The 15,683-nt window shown below is 40.8% G+C and overlaps 1 protein-coding gene across 1 annotated transcript in view; it reads right to left on the bottom strand.

Moving 5' to 3' along the window:
• The window catches only part of THSD7A (thrombospondin type 1 domain containing 7A), a 534,141-nt gene that overhangs the window by 437,615 nt on the left and 80,843 nt on the right, over positions 1-15,683 (bottom strand). Inside the window, exon 2 of the mRNA XM_084619828.1 lies at positions 5,070-5,205. The gene's annotated coding sequence lies outside the window, so the exon portion shown is untranslated. The remainder of the gene's footprint in view (positions 1-5,069; positions 5,206-15,683) is intronic.

Here is a 15,683-nt window from a genome sequence, read left to right as displayed (position 1 = left end):
GCAAATATTTCCAACTATCAGAGATGGAACACTAAATGGGAACGGCTCTGAACTACCATAAAGAATTTTTTTCCCCAGTGTGTGGCTGGTGGGTCTCGCCCACATGTTCGGGGGTTAAACAGATCATCATATCTGGGGCCAGGATGGAATTTTCCCCCAAGTAAGACTGGTACAGACCCTACTGGGTTTTTACCTTCCTCTGCCATAGGGACCCAGGTCGCTTGCTGGCTTGAACTAGAGAAAACAGTAGATTCTCTCTAATTTGAAGTCATTAAATCAAGATTTGAGGACTTCAGTAACTCAGCCAGAGGTTATGTGCCTACTACTTGAGTGGGTGTGTGGGTGAGGTTCTATGGCTTGCAATGTGCAAGAGGTCAGACAGGATGATCACGCTGGTCCCTTCTGGCCTTAAAGTCTATGAATTAGCAGCAAAAAAATAGGATCCTTTTAGCAATCTGTTTTGAAGAGTTTTAAATATTTATCTCAGATACAGACGGAAAATTCACATTAAAATGATTGCATGGCTCACAGCTATATGCACAACAGAAAATATTTTTTTGCAGTTCTCATTAGAACAGCATCTGTAAATTACTGCTGTTTGAAACAATCAGGTTGTTTAAACAAGTCATGGATAATGGAATTTTTACCATTTAATTGACTCCTTTGCTCCTCTATCTGACTTTTCTAATATGATCTGTTTGTTGGATCTATATCTAAACCTTTCCCGTGACTGAGATCCAAACCCGTCCCCATCCCCAACAAAACAAACAAACAAACAAAAACAAAGATCTTCTGTTCTTAAGGATAAATTTTCCCCTACAGGTTATTTCTTTATGTTCTGACTAAAGCTCTTCCTTTCACTTCAAAGCAACAGACATATTTTAACAGCTAAGATGAGAGGCTAACAGCTTTCATGCTTAAATGTATGTAATAAATTGCATGTTCAATAACATTATCGCTTTCCATTTTAAAAATACACTGTTTTATTGCAGTGCCACTCACCCTTTTTCTCCCTCCAGGTCTTTAAATAGTTGTGCCATATTCTGATCTCAGACCAGTAAGTCTTACGCAGAATTGAAATTTTCACTAAAAAATAAAGTTTTTAGGCCCTGTTGCAAATCTTCTCAGTGGGATTCAATACAATGTAGTCTTCCTGAATCTGAAGCAGCTCCATTGCCACTGCTCATAGCTATGCCATGGGAAGCTCATTACAGATTAGAGCACAACTGCTTTCGTCTTGCCAGTTCAAATATTTAATCTAGTTTAAAATAACATGTTGCCTGTGTTTCAGTGCTTAGTAGTCAATTTAAGAGCCCCCACATAACTATTTCAGTCATTTAAAAGCATTCATTTACTATTTAGACAATTCCGGGAACCACTTACTTCCTTCAATTGGCAACATCCAACCAGAGGATCAGAGAAAAGTACTTCAGAAACAAGTTATCATCATCTGATTGTATATTCAAAACAAATCTGTTGCATCACCACTCCTATTTACAATGCTACACAATGCTTTACTATATAATGAATCGACAGTGAAAAGATCCATACCAGGGTGAAGCATTATGGACTATGAAAACAAACACTGGACATGTTCACCAGATGCACTTTTGGAATCAATATGATTGCACTAAAAATTGTCTCACTTTTTCTGTGATGAGATGATACTACTTCATGCCACTCATATAGCGCCTTAGTTTAAAAATGCATATTTTGTCAACATACATATCAGTCACAACAACTGAGACACGGCAAAAGAATGCAATCTTTCAGTGTAAGTCACTGGAGTACCCAGGGAAGAGTTTCTTTTTTAGATGCCACAGCCACAGCTCTGTTTTGTAAATCTTAAAAAAAGAATTATTTGGGCACTGGGTAATTTAATCTTTCACAGACTGTCACTTTGCCTGCAGTTGTGTAAACTGACTGGCGTATGCTCTTCTCCATGTCTCTATTTATGATTTGGGTAGATAATATGGACTGGTCTGAGCTCCTCCAGATCACTGAGCATCAGTGAACCTTATCTCTGGTTTTCTGTAGCACCCAGCACCATAGTATTCAAGCACATTTTATAACTTCATAATTTTACTGGAAAATATTTTAAAAGATAAAATGTGCTGTTCCTGTATTACGCAGGAGGCTAGACTAGAGATGCCCAAAGAAAATGTACTCAAAAAATTAAGATTTCAGTGATTCAAAAATGAAATATACTTAAGAAGTCAAGATCAGTTTCTTTACATCATGGCACAGGAATACACTTGCAAGTCATGTGGGATTTGGGCTGCATACTTCTCAATAGGAGTCAGAAGTTAAAACCCAAGAGAACTTTCTGAAAATTTACCCCATACTGTAATTATATTGAGAACAACATATTTTTGAAGAAGCAACTCAGAAAATAAAACTCTCCGTGTTTGGTGCGAACAAGAACAATACTGATTAGTACATTCGCCTCTTCCTAGTCTTCGGCTGAATTTAGAGTTTTAAAAACAGATGGCAAGAAATTTCAGTGACTGTAAAGGTCCTCGGGGTTTGATATTCACCTGTCTCTTTTCAACAGTAATGTTTATCAGCACCACAAAAAGTAGTAGAAGCTCATATTTCCCTCAATTAATACCTACTAGCATCTGCAAACTGATATGTCCCCATACTATTACTACTATTGCACTTGACCTTGATATCGTGAAAAAGAATATGATTATGATAATAAGCCAATTATTTTTATACAATAGAGCAATCAAAAAGATCAACACTCCCTCCTGTTCTCATGACAATAAATGAACAGTCGGTCTTCATTTCATTGTCAGTTGCTCCCATGCAATCAGCATTACAATATTACTAGGTTTTCGTTGTTCATTTCTAAAATAAAATAAATTAAGATGGAGTACAAAAAGCATTAAAAGGTCTAAGTTTGAGAGTATTTGCAGGAATATTTGGTACATGTGTTTTATGAAGGTTAGGATAAATTCTTCTTTCTGGTACAAATTTTAATGCAACGATCTAGATTTGAACAGTAGGTATGTGCTACACACTTGTACATATTTTTCTATATGTGTGAGGGGCAATAAAGGTTTAGCGGTTGTGAATGTGGAACAGCTGAAGAATAGACTTATAATTACAAACACAAGCCAGTGATACCTACATATCATCATATATTCTGCACATGCAAAATATTTTACAGAAACACAATTATTGGAATGTTTGAGAGGGTTTTTTTTTCAAATGATCATAGATTATAAACCAGAAGATTATAGATAGACTTGGCAGAATTCCATTTTATTTTATTTTATTTTGACTATTAACATCCATTTTTATTTTTATAATTTTAACTGTATTTATTTTTACAGTTATGGAAATTAGGTGAAGGGTTGGGTTGGAGTTAAGGCTGTGCCGACAGTGGGGCTGCAGGGGGCTCTCTGCTTGGCCAAGGGGCCCCAGACACCCAGACACAAGATACAGGGCAAGTTGCGATCCTGGTCTGATTGAGCAGAGACCCTGAGCAGGGGTGGGAGAAGAAGGAGCAGCCCCCAGCCATGAGGGAAGACACCTAACTGCGAAACAGTTCCTGCCCCAGGATGGCTCCCCCACTCCAGACTGGTGAGTGAATGGGGCTGTGATCGCAGAGCTGCAGAGAGCCTCCTGCATGGCTGGTGATGGAGACACTCAGCAGTGGGGTGGCCTCCCGCATATCTGCAGGCTTGTCATCCTCCTTGTGAGCCCAGTTGTGGATCTCTGCTGTGCCCCACCAGTGCCACAGCTTGCCCTGCACCTGGCGCCTCTAGGGATCCAGTCTCTCCGGCCCTGCAGCAGGGCAGGGAGCCGGCTGTTGTTCCACTGTCACAACCCCACTCTCCCACTCCCATGACAGCAGTGCTGCAAAGGCCTCCCCACACCACTGCAGAGACAGTGAGACCCAATCCCTGCAAGCACAAGTTGCTGGGGATGCTGCACGCACACCAATGGATATTTTTTCCCACCCATTTCAGTGTGTTAGCTGACATCAGCAATGACTGACATCTATTGATTTAAAGCAAATCCTGCCAAGCCTAATTATAAACCATAACAATCATCTTGCCTGACAATCCGCATCATAAAGGCTACAAAATTTTATCCAATAATTCCTGCATCAAGTCGCATATTGGTTTAATTTTTATTATTGGGTATATTTCTTGTAGCCTGCTGCCTATAAAGAACAGGTACCTAAGCTACCATGAGTGCAACTTTGCCAGGCTCAGTGGGGGGGAAAAATGCAAACTGACAAATACAGAACAAACCTAATAATGACTTGAATAGTTTCTCCACATAAAAATATCATGGACTTTAAGATCTGCTATCCTGAGCAGAAATTGGGTCCCATTAAAAAAACCCATGCCCCAACTTCACATCTCTAGCCCTACAGGGTGATAAGATAATGGACTTTAAAGTCATGATATTTTTAAGTATGAAGAACTGTCACTGGGCCAGAGATTAATCTTGTCCACTGGGCCATGGGTATGGGCAATTTGGGGTATAAATTCCACATGATGGGGGAAAGAAGAGGGAAACATTTATGTGGCAATTTATTTTTTATTTAAATGGCAGCTTTTTAAAGCAGCTGAGGATTTCTAATGTTAGAATAAGTCTCTGGAAGATGGTTAATGGGCAAGTGATGCAGGCATACGTATGTGATGAATTGCATAGCTATGTGATCAATTCTGGGGTTAAGACAACTCAAATGCACAATGGTAAATTAGCTATTTGTCCTCTGGGGCAGGTCTCTCCTAATCATCAGACATATGGAGCAAAACCATAAACCTGAAAGGCTCTGAAGTTCCAAGTTTAATTGGCACAGCAATTTAAACTTGTCCTACTCCTTGCAACAATCACATTATGTCACTTCCTTTACCCCCTACATAAGGATTGGATTATGCAAAGCAGCGTTCACAGGTATAGTTACAGTCCTACCAGTTAAGAACAGGTTCTTGCTACTACAACTCAAAAATATTTAGATTTTTCAGGACATGATCTGAAAGTTATAAAACTAATATTCCATATAGATCTGTTCCATTAAAAAAAAAAGAGAGAGCGATAATTACCTTTTCATCATAAGAAGATTCCATTCTCCAGTGCTGAGCAGCTGCGATACACTGTGTCACTATTCCATTGCATGGTGGGACAGAAGTACATGAGCAAGAAGTCAGCCAACCCCAGGGTAACAATTTCAGCAACAACCTGTAAATGAAAAGATAAATAGAAAAGGCAAGATTTTAACAAGATACCTTCAAAAGTTCCTCCTGATTATTCACTAAAACAAAGGGGTATTCAGCCTATTGGTATAGAATGGTGACTCTCAATGTAAATCATGCACAGCCCAATAATTAATTTAGCTTTTTGAATCAATATTCCCAACATATGTGCATAAGCAAGTTTTAAGGCTCATTTTGCCTTGTATGCCTCAGGACGCTATGTAATTTTCCTGAATGACTTAGGATTTAAGCTTGCATAGCATAACAATGCCTGGGAGGCCATTCCACCCATTTTTGATTGTTTGTGTGAAAAATTGCCGCCAGACATCTGTTTTGAACCTTTTATTCCCCTCTTTTTTTCTTATGCCATCTGATCACATTACTAGCATTAGCCTGAAAGTTCTAATTTAAATTGACATGCATCTGAATCATGTTCTGATCCGATCCCATATTTTTCAAGATAAATTGAAGCGGACTTTTGCTTTTTCAGTCTGCATTTATATATTTTATTTTAAATAAAGAGATCCATCATCTCTCCTCCTTCCTTAACTACCCCCAAATAAATTAGCACAAAGCCTTTCCTGCGGCTAAATATTAATAAAGTCTCACATGCAGATGGGAGAAACACAATCCATATAACCAACCACTACAAACTTAACCCAGCACATATTAGGTACAGAGTATCAGTAAAAAGGAATGAGCAGAAGTCCAATGGTAACCTGATCCTGCATTTATATGGGGCAGCTGTGAGAGCACCAAGTTACTCCTAGCTAGGAACAGTTGCCAAGATAAAAAGGGAAAAGTATACCTATATGCCTCATATATTTGCTAACGTTTTCCTCAGTCCCATCCACTCTGGGACACACTGATGGAATCTGGCCTGATCTCCCCTGCTGAAGATTCTCCCAACATGGGAGAGCCCACAACATGTGTATCTCACTCTTATGCCACTCTCGCCCATAGCACCCACCGATGAGGGGAGGCATCCAGGGTTGGAAGATAGCTATCCTCAGCAGGAACCATGCACCAAATGGCACAGATTACAGTAAAAACAAAAGGAGTACTTGTGGCACCCTAGAGACTAACAAATTTATTTGAGCATAAGCTTTCGTGAGCTGTAGCTCTCTTGTTAGTCTCTAAGGTGCCACAAGTACTCCTTTTCTTTTTGCGGATAAAGACTAACACGGCTGCTACTCTGAAACCACAGATTACGGTAGATCTCACTCTGCTCTAATCCTATGCTGGGTCCATCTTAGAATCAGGAAGCCATAACCACCTCCCTGGGTGCCCCAAATCTCTGCTACATCAAGCAAATCTCTACCTCAACAGAGAATCTGATCCTGTACTTCCTCAAAAGTGTCTATCCTCAACCCATATCTCACCTCTGTTTTAGCCTGTACTCTTGAAAGTAAAAGAGTGGATATGCCAGGAGCAGAAAAATTGCTTCAGCTCAGTGTAGAGAAGCTTAGTTTAGCCTAAAGCTCAACCTTATTTATGCCAATAAGTAGCTTCTTGTCACACTTATGTTGGAGAGTTTCAATCTTACATTCCCTGCTGTACACTTTGCAAGGTCTTGCAGGAGGAAGGCATGGCTCTTCTTGCCGTGCCTCCATTATGCCCTTGTCTCGAGAAGGAACCATTATTCATCTTGATTCTTGGCACTCACCAGTGCCATGGGGAAAATACAGGGTGCTGAAGTCTTTACCTTAACAGATGTGCTTTTTCTTTTTTAATACTTCCATGATCTTCCCGCACCCAAGAATCTAAATTAACCTCAAAATGATTCAAATCTCATTTGTCACCTCTTCTTGAAGTTAAAGTCACTCACATTTTCTTAATGATTTTCCAGTAAATTTCCAATTTTTTCCCCACACTTATCTTGTGGCATGACATGAAAAAAAAGTCACTGGCACTAGCCGTTACAGTACTGTTACACCTACTTAAAACGTTTTGCCTGTAGGTCAGATCACAGAATGACTCTACTAATAAACTAGCACACCCAAGAGTTTAGAACCATTTCTTTAGTATTGTGAGTTAGCCTTCCACTGAACTATTCCTCAGTGTGAAAGAACGTATTGCATAAAAATTGTCCTTCCAAAATGACTTTAAAGGTTTGCTTAACAAGTTACATTTAAGATGAAGGAGACCCATGATGCTATCAGTAAACAGTGTCAGCCTGTGCATTAGTAGCTGAAGACAAGAGGTCCATCATAAGAGGGCATGCTTTTAAAGCCCAGAAATCCACATCATGTTGTGGCATATTTGGCTTTATTGGCCTGTGATATGAATTAGGTGCACCCATTCTGCATTAGATATGTTACGTGAGTTTAAATGAAGAGTCTGAACTCTGATTTTCCCTTTGGACTGACTATTATAATTTAGGATGTTTCAAAATGTAACATTTTGGTTTAGCTAAACTTCAGAGCAGAGGTTACCAATCTATGGGGCACGCTCTGCTAGGAGGATGCAGAGGAACATTTGGGGGAGCGTGGCTGGAGCCTGGGCCAGCCCCCACAGGGGCAGGGAGAGAGCGCCACCCTGCCCCAGCTGCCAATCCCACTCCCCAGGCTCCACTTCTGGTCAGGGCTGCCAACCTCGCACTCGGGGCGCCGGCCTCTGGCCTAGGCTCCGCTCCCACCGCCTCTTACCCCTGTCTGCGTCCTCCCCTCCCAGAGGTATGACCTGTCTCCTGGCCCTGGCTCTGGCTCTGGGGTGGGGGTAGGTGGGTGCAGACAGGAGTAATGGGGGGCAGGAAGTAAAAAGTTTGGACACTACTGCTGTAGAGGGTCAGTATCTGTCACTGAGATAATTTATAACGCACTCATTCAAACTATGCAGTTATCCAAATGAGACAGTAAAAACCCCTAGCCCAAATTTATGGGTCATTGCTTAAACAGGCACTGGTCCAGAAAAGGGACTGATCTCAATGGGACTTTGTGTGGATGCAACGGTATGCCCACACAGATCCCCTTGAATCAGCAATTAGTCAATTTTGCAATCTCTATTCCTATCAGTAAGTCATACAAGATCATGGAAATCAGAAGAAAAAAAAAAGGCAACAAAAACTCTGCAAAAGGGTATCTACTACTTAATCCACAAGTTATCAGACATATTGTGACATTCTGATAAGTAAGCTGGAGAAATGTGGGGTTGGCAGAATTACCATTAAGAGTCCTTAATTCTGTAGCATAGTAACATGATCAAACCTACAGGAGGCATTATGGCTTACAGTATCAATGGAAATGTGTATTTAATAAAATATGCATATTCATACATAGCTGCCAGGTTTTGTAGAGCTCCATGTGTGGTGTTTCATACAAATTATGTAATTAAATAATGTGCATATTTGTAATGCATTTCCACATACCCATAAGCTTCAATTTTTGGTCAACACCTCGCCCCAAGTAGTGATGGGGGTAGGGCCTGGAACTGCACAAAACTTGGCAGCTGAGGCTGGGATAGGAAGGAGTCTAGTAGGCTGCTACGGTACAAATGAGGGTCAGGAATTCAGGAGGATAGGTGCTAGATGGATGGATGGATAGGTGCTAGACAACGCTAGCTGGAATGCCTGGGGTGCTGAGTAGATGAAAGGGGTGGTGAAGAGAGTCAAACTGTTGAGAGGTGACTGAATAGCAGGGTGGGAAGCTTCAGCTGAATGGGGTATCTACAAGTACTTGGGAGGGTACTATTTAAGGAGGTTGGGGTTAAGCTGGAGGCTGAAGAGCTTTCTTAGGGGGCAGAGTGTCTGTGGCAGGGTATCTATGAGGGAGTTGAACAGCTGTGGAAAAGCCTAGGTTTGAGGGAGCTGGCTCTCTTGTGGCAAGAGGGGAGCAGGGGCTGGGGGAACCTAACACAAGCACTGGGCCCCTCACCTCTTCTGCCATTGCTGTTGCTCCTTCCATACTATGATCCAGCAGGAGAGCAGATTTCTTTCTTCGACAGGGTAACTGGTTTAGTGGATGGGGAGAATAAGGTGGACATAATATACCTGGACTTCAACAAGGCTTTTGACACAATCTCATGACATTCTGATAAGTAAGCTGGAGAAATGTGGGGTTGGTAGAATTACCATTAAGTGGACACATAATTGGTTAAACAACCACAAAGAGTAACTCTTAATGGAATGATGTCAGATTGGAAGGAATTGGGGTTCCACAGGGATCTGTCCTGGGTATGGTGTTGGTTAATGTCTCGGATGTAGAAAGAGAGCATACTGATCAAATTTGCAAATGACACAAAGCTAGGGGGGACTGCAAACACTTTGGAGGATAGAGAGAAAATTCAGAGGGATCTTGATAAATTGGAGAACTGAGCTATAGACCACAAAATAAAATTCAACAAAAACAAAGGTAAGGTGCTACACTTAGGGAAGAAAAGCCAAATGCACACATACAGAATGGGGAATAACTGGCTTGGCAGCAGCACTGCTGAGAAGGATCTGGGAGTTGTAGTGGATCACCACATCAACATGAGTCAGCAATGCAATGCTGTTGCAAAAAACTAAGTAAAACCCCTCATGGACAGCCGTAACTACACATTCAGTACCTCCTTCTTATATCTGAGTATACCAACCATTTAAAGTAAATATCCCAGTGGATAGTGTTGAAGAGTTGATTTTAAAAAAAATACTATTTTTGAGTAATAGGTACAGAGGAAAGGTCAGAGATGACAAATCTCTATTTTGTTTGCCCTCAACACTGTAAAATTACAAATTAAATTTAAGCCAAATTTGACCAAGAAAATTTACTGTGGGGTTGATATTTCACATGCCAAGTTTCAGCTTGAAGCAAGTTTTTATAAATCTGAAGAATGGAGTTTATAATAAAATGCTGACAAACCTTAACTACAGCAATCCTAAAGGGTTCAGCTAGATGATGGATCGACTATTCTTGACATTTACAAATAAAGCTAAATAGATGAATTAACATTTAAAAATCAAATACAGTTCACGGTCAGTAACTACTTCTTTTCATGGGCTTTTTCCATCCCCAATAAACATGGGATTCTGTTGAGCAAACAAAACATCAAAGGCCAAGGATCTGACTCTTCCTAAGATCCCTCTGCACAGCTTCAACATTCAGCCTTCTGACAAATACTTCATTTTTAGGCCTCAAATGAGAGTAGAATTTAAAAGTGGAGAATCTCTCTTTTTGCACAAACCAGTAAGTCAAAATTGTGTTTCCATTACCCACTTGCAACACCATTAATGTCATTGGGGCTGCACAGTTAAGATGTAAAGCAGATTTGGGTCACTTTAAAAAAAAATAACTTAAAGTTCTTGGTTCATGGAAAGAACAAATGGAGAGAGTCAATTAAAGGGAAGAGAGCTAGTTCGGAACACCACCAATGATCAATGGCTCCTCTAACAGAGCATTCAGTCTAAACAGGAGCCTCAAATCCAATGGCATGTTACTTACTGTAGTATTATCATTTAGATAAAGAAACTTCAATCATGTTGAAATTAGAATGACAGGAGCAAACAAACAAAACAGCTTTAAATATGTCTCAATTTACTATTCTAACAGACAAATGATCCCTAAGAGAAGCCAGCTTTTCACAGAGGGACCTAAACAGATCATTCTCTGACCGATACAACAACCTCAGAGTCACTAAAAGAAGAAAGCCCAGAAAACAAAAACAAAAAGAAAAGCAGTACTTGTGGCACCTTAGAGACTAACCAATTTATTTGAGCATGAGCTTTCATGAGTCACAGCATGAGCTTTCATGAGCTCATGAAGTGAGCTGTAGCTCACGAAAGCTCATGGTCAAATAAATTGGTTAGTCTCTAAGGTGCCACAAGTACTCCTTTTCTTTTTGCGAATACAGACTAACACGGCTGTTACTCTGAAACTAATTAAGGGAAAAAACATCTTGAAAGTAGCATCCTTCTAGTCACAGGGGGCCAAGTTTCCTCTCTTGTGGAGTAAAGTATTACTCAGAGTGGGTAAAGGTGGCAGAATCCAGCCCTCTTCCTATCCTACCCTTTGAGTCTTGATATACTGCCAATCAACCTATACATGATGAGAATTAAGGTGACCAGATGTCCCGATTTTACAGGGACAGTCCAGATATTTGGGGCTTTTTCTTCCATAGGTGCCTATTACTCCCCACCCTCTGTCCTGACTTTTCACACTTGCTATCTGGTCACCCTAATGAGAATAAACATTCCTATTTTCATATTTTACATGGGAAGACCCCCATATGCAGCCACAAACCTTTGAAAATGTTGCTTATTATTAATGTTTTCACATCAGTGAATTTGTTGCAAACCCTTCTTTTGAAAATAATAAAAACACTAAATATATGCTTAAATATTTTAGAGAACTGAAAGGCTTTTCAGCTAAAAGAAACAACTCCTGAGACATTCAAAAATGGAATCATTCATTTTGAATGTATATATTAGAAGAGAGATATAGAATGTTAAAGATATGCAAGAGCAAATGTTATTTTTACTCATTATTGGGTGTCATAAGGAATTTAGGTAAAATTCCTACATATAAAAAAATGCAATACATTTGTTTTGCCCTCCAATTCCCATAAAACCACCCTTTCCCACTCTCTTAAACATCCCCCTTCACTGAATCCAACAAATACTGTTTAAAGTCAAATACACTAAATAAAGTTCCCATTAAAGTATTTTACTTCAGGAAATGGTAATATCTTGAGCAAATGTCTTGGGAGGTTTTTTGGTTGTTGTTTTCTTTTGTTTTTTTAAAAAACCCAAACCTCCTTAATACACTATTTATTGTTATTGCTCCCAGGATCAAAACAATTAGTAGAGCTGGTCAGGAATTTTCTGACAAAAAATGGAGTTTCCATACAGTCATAGTTCTACAGGCTTTTGGGAAGCCAGGCAGCCAGATCTTTGGGCTGTCCTGTTCCTATGCCAAGCTGACTCCCTAAGCTACCAGGTAGCCTACCTGGCCAGCTCCCTAGACAGCCAGCTCCTAGGGAGAAAGTTCCCGAGCAGCTAGAAAGCTGGCTGACCCGCCAGCTAGCTAGCTGGCCTTCCTGCCCACCTGCCAGCTAAGTAGATAGTAAGAAAGCCAAAAAAATAATTTGTTTTAGGTCCCCTGAATTGGAATTTTTCCTATCCCTTTCCATTTAAAAAAATGCATTTTTGATTTTTTGATCCAGATTTGGGACTGACAAAAATTTCACAATTTCAAAACTGTTAATGGAAAGGGATTTTCATTTTCCAGCCACTGTTGATAATTAGCCCCATATATAACACTCTTCATGTTCAAAGTGCTTTATAAATGTTATTTAATTATTACTCACAGCAGTCCTAGAAGATAGTTAAGTGCTATCCACAGTGACTTGCCTACAGCACGGAGTCAATGTCAACGCTAGGACTAGAACTCAGGAAATCCTAATTCCTAAACCTATAATTAAAGCAGTAGACCACACCAATCTATTGACAATTGATTTTGTTTAGAACCACCAGTATTTTGTAGCTGTTTTTTATTGTAGTACCATATGCTTGACATATATAATAGCCTTGACTTTCAGTGGCTGATGGATATTTGTTTTCAAAATAAATGTTGGGTTATTGTTTTAATTTTTCATATATCTGTTTTCTTTATATTCCTTCTTGGCTTTCTAAAATCTTATTTTGTAAGTCTCTAGTTTCATGTTACAAGTATTACCAACAGTCCCATGGATTATACATTCCTAAATGCCACATGTTCTGCAATTCCTACACAAAACATACTGAATTTAAAGTCAGTTTCTAATTTAAAGTCAGTCTGAATTTCTTCACGTTTATGCATTTGAGAATGTGGTAATGAAATGGGAATATTCCTATGTTACTACATCTATTAATGTTCTTTTTCTATGGAGCACTGCATAGTTTATATAATTCACAGATTATCATATCTAATATTCCTTAAAGGAAATTACAATTTTAAACAAAATATATACAGAATACACACACACACACACACAATCACAGCATTTTTGAGAGGCTAGAACTTTCCTTTTTCCTTATTCTGGGTCTAAGTAGTAATTTAGTTAGAAGCATTTTCAGCACATCTGGGACTGCTACACAGTAAGTTTGTAAGTATTTAGAAACCGAATTTGTGATATTTGTTTGATAATGAAAAATAAAACGGTAATCAACCTAAACAAAAGAATGAATTAATAAATCCAAGAAGATAGTCAAAACTGGAATTCATCTCTTAATTGCTCATATTTAATCCAGTCTTGTAACTAAGTGCCTGGGATATGCTACTAGCCCATACAAATTTCCTGGGTCCTTTTTCTCATTACTTGTGTCTCTTACTATATTTACACCTATCCCCAATGTTCTGCTTGCAATTCCATCTAGCACTATAACCACAGGGTTTAGGAGTATGTCCACACTGCAATAAAAGGTGCGATTGCAGCATGTGTAGGCTGCACAAAGATAACTGCAACTGAGCTAGCTCGTTTTGTTTTGTTTTTTTTTTCCGCAAGTCAGCTTGATCAAAGCTAGCTTGGGTAGGTCTATACATGCTGCAGCTGCACGGCCCAGCTGCATCACAGGCATACCCTAAATGTACTATGGGAGTAATATGATTTCCCTAGGGTGACCAGACGTCCCAATAAACTCGGGACTGTCCCAATATTTAACTCTTTGTCCAGTGTCCCAAGCAATGTACGATCGGGATGCCACTTCTCCCGATATTGTGGGGTTGCTTGCCAGGCATCTGGTTGGCGCAGGGCTGGCAGGCTCCCTACCCAGCTCTGTGCAGCTCCCCGGAAGTGATGACAGCTCCCTCTTGGTCCTAGGTATAGGTACGGCCGGGGGGTTCTGCGTGCTGCCCCCACCATTAGCGCTCCTCCGCAGCTCCCATTGGCCAGGAACCACGGCCGATGGAAGCTGCGGGGTGGCACCTGCGGGTGAGGCAGCGTGCAGAGACGCCTGGCTGCGCCTCCGCCTAGGACCCAGAGGGAGATGTTACCACTTCCAGGGAGCCACCTGAGGTAAGCCCCACCCAGAGCCCGCACCCCCTCCAACACCCCCAGCCCCCTCCTGCACCCAAACTCCCTCCCAAAGTCAACACTCCGAACTGCCTCCCACGCCCCAACCTCCTGCCCCATTCCTGAGATTCCCCCTTGCAGTGGGGGCCGGAGCCAGGGCTGTGCACCCCTGACTGAGCCATGGCTTGTGGCGGGGGCCGGTGCCTTGTGACGCCTGACTTGCAGCAGGGATTGGAGCTTGGGCCATCCACCCCCAGCCAATCCACAGCTTGTGGCGGACAGCTTGCAGCAGGACTGCAGCCAGGGTTGTGTGCCCCCAGACTGACCAGCGGCTTGCTGCAGGGGCTGGAGCTGGGGCCGTGCGCCCCCAACCTGTGGCTTCCTATGACTGTGCGCCTCCCTCCCTCATGGCTCCGGTGGGGGCTGTGGGCCTGTGGCTATCTGCCTCCCATGTGTCTGGATATTTTATTCTTGCAATCTGGTCACCCTAGATTTCCCAAACCATAAATGCATCATAACAAGATAAGATCATGGACTCAAATCCTGCTATCAGATGTACATTAGCAAATCCACTGCATGATTTGGTCTTTAGACTGTAAATTCTGTGGTAGAGGGAGCGTGTTTCTAAATGTGCTACTGCAATCCCTAGCTCTCTGGGGCCTAATTTGGTTTTCATATGGCCCCGCACTGCTGTAGTAGTGGAAGAAACAGGGGTGGGGGTAAGGACAAAGACATTTTCAATGAGTGATTAAAAACGTAACAGAGGAAAACAATACATTAAAGATGTTGTGCAGCCAAAATCCAATCCTACTAAAAATAAGCAGAACATGGGTAGAACATAGCGAGATTTTCTTGATCCAATTTGTCCTGTGGTATTTTGGTTCTTCTTTTGAGTTTAGCTTTTTTAATTCCTTTGAAATTATCAGGTAGAATTTATGGCATTCTGTGGAGAGCCCTGATTCACATCAGTGGTGCCAAAACATGCCCTTTTCCTGGATGTTGACAGTAAAAGATAGAAGAAGATTTCCCATAGAAGGTAACACTGAGATCTTCCAAGTTTTTTTCTTATTTGGAGCTGTTCACAACCAGCAGACAAATAAACACTGACTGACACTTGAGGGAAAATTTATAGATGCATCATCATTGCAATTACTTTTAGGGTCACTATATATCAGGGAAAAGGGCAGTCATCCACCTACTGTGCCAACACTTACACAAAGCCTTTTATTACATATCTTTTTCCTCATCCCTTCACACATTTCAACATTATAAAGATGTGAAATATTTAATTTTGATCCCTTTTCATTTCCTCACATCATTACAGTTTCCAGACTGTTATCTTGTCTGTTTTGTATCTGATTTTGATGCCATTAAATGACTAGCTTCGGGAAAGAGCAAGAACTCCAGAAGGAATTTAGCTAATGGTTCTTTATTCCACACAGCCCTGAGGGGATTTGCACAAATGGAAAAAGTCTTGGAGATTGTTCACTGTAAAATACC

Source organism: Lepidochelys olivacea (genome assembly GCF_965140295.1).
Source record: "Lepidochelys olivacea isolate rLepOli2 genome assembly, chromosome: 2".
NCBI lineage: Eukaryota > Metazoa > Chordata > Testudines > Cheloniidae > Lepidochelys > Lepidochelys olivacea.
Note: the sequence above shows the minus strand (reverse complement) of the source record. Positions and strands in the feature narration are given on the sequence as shown.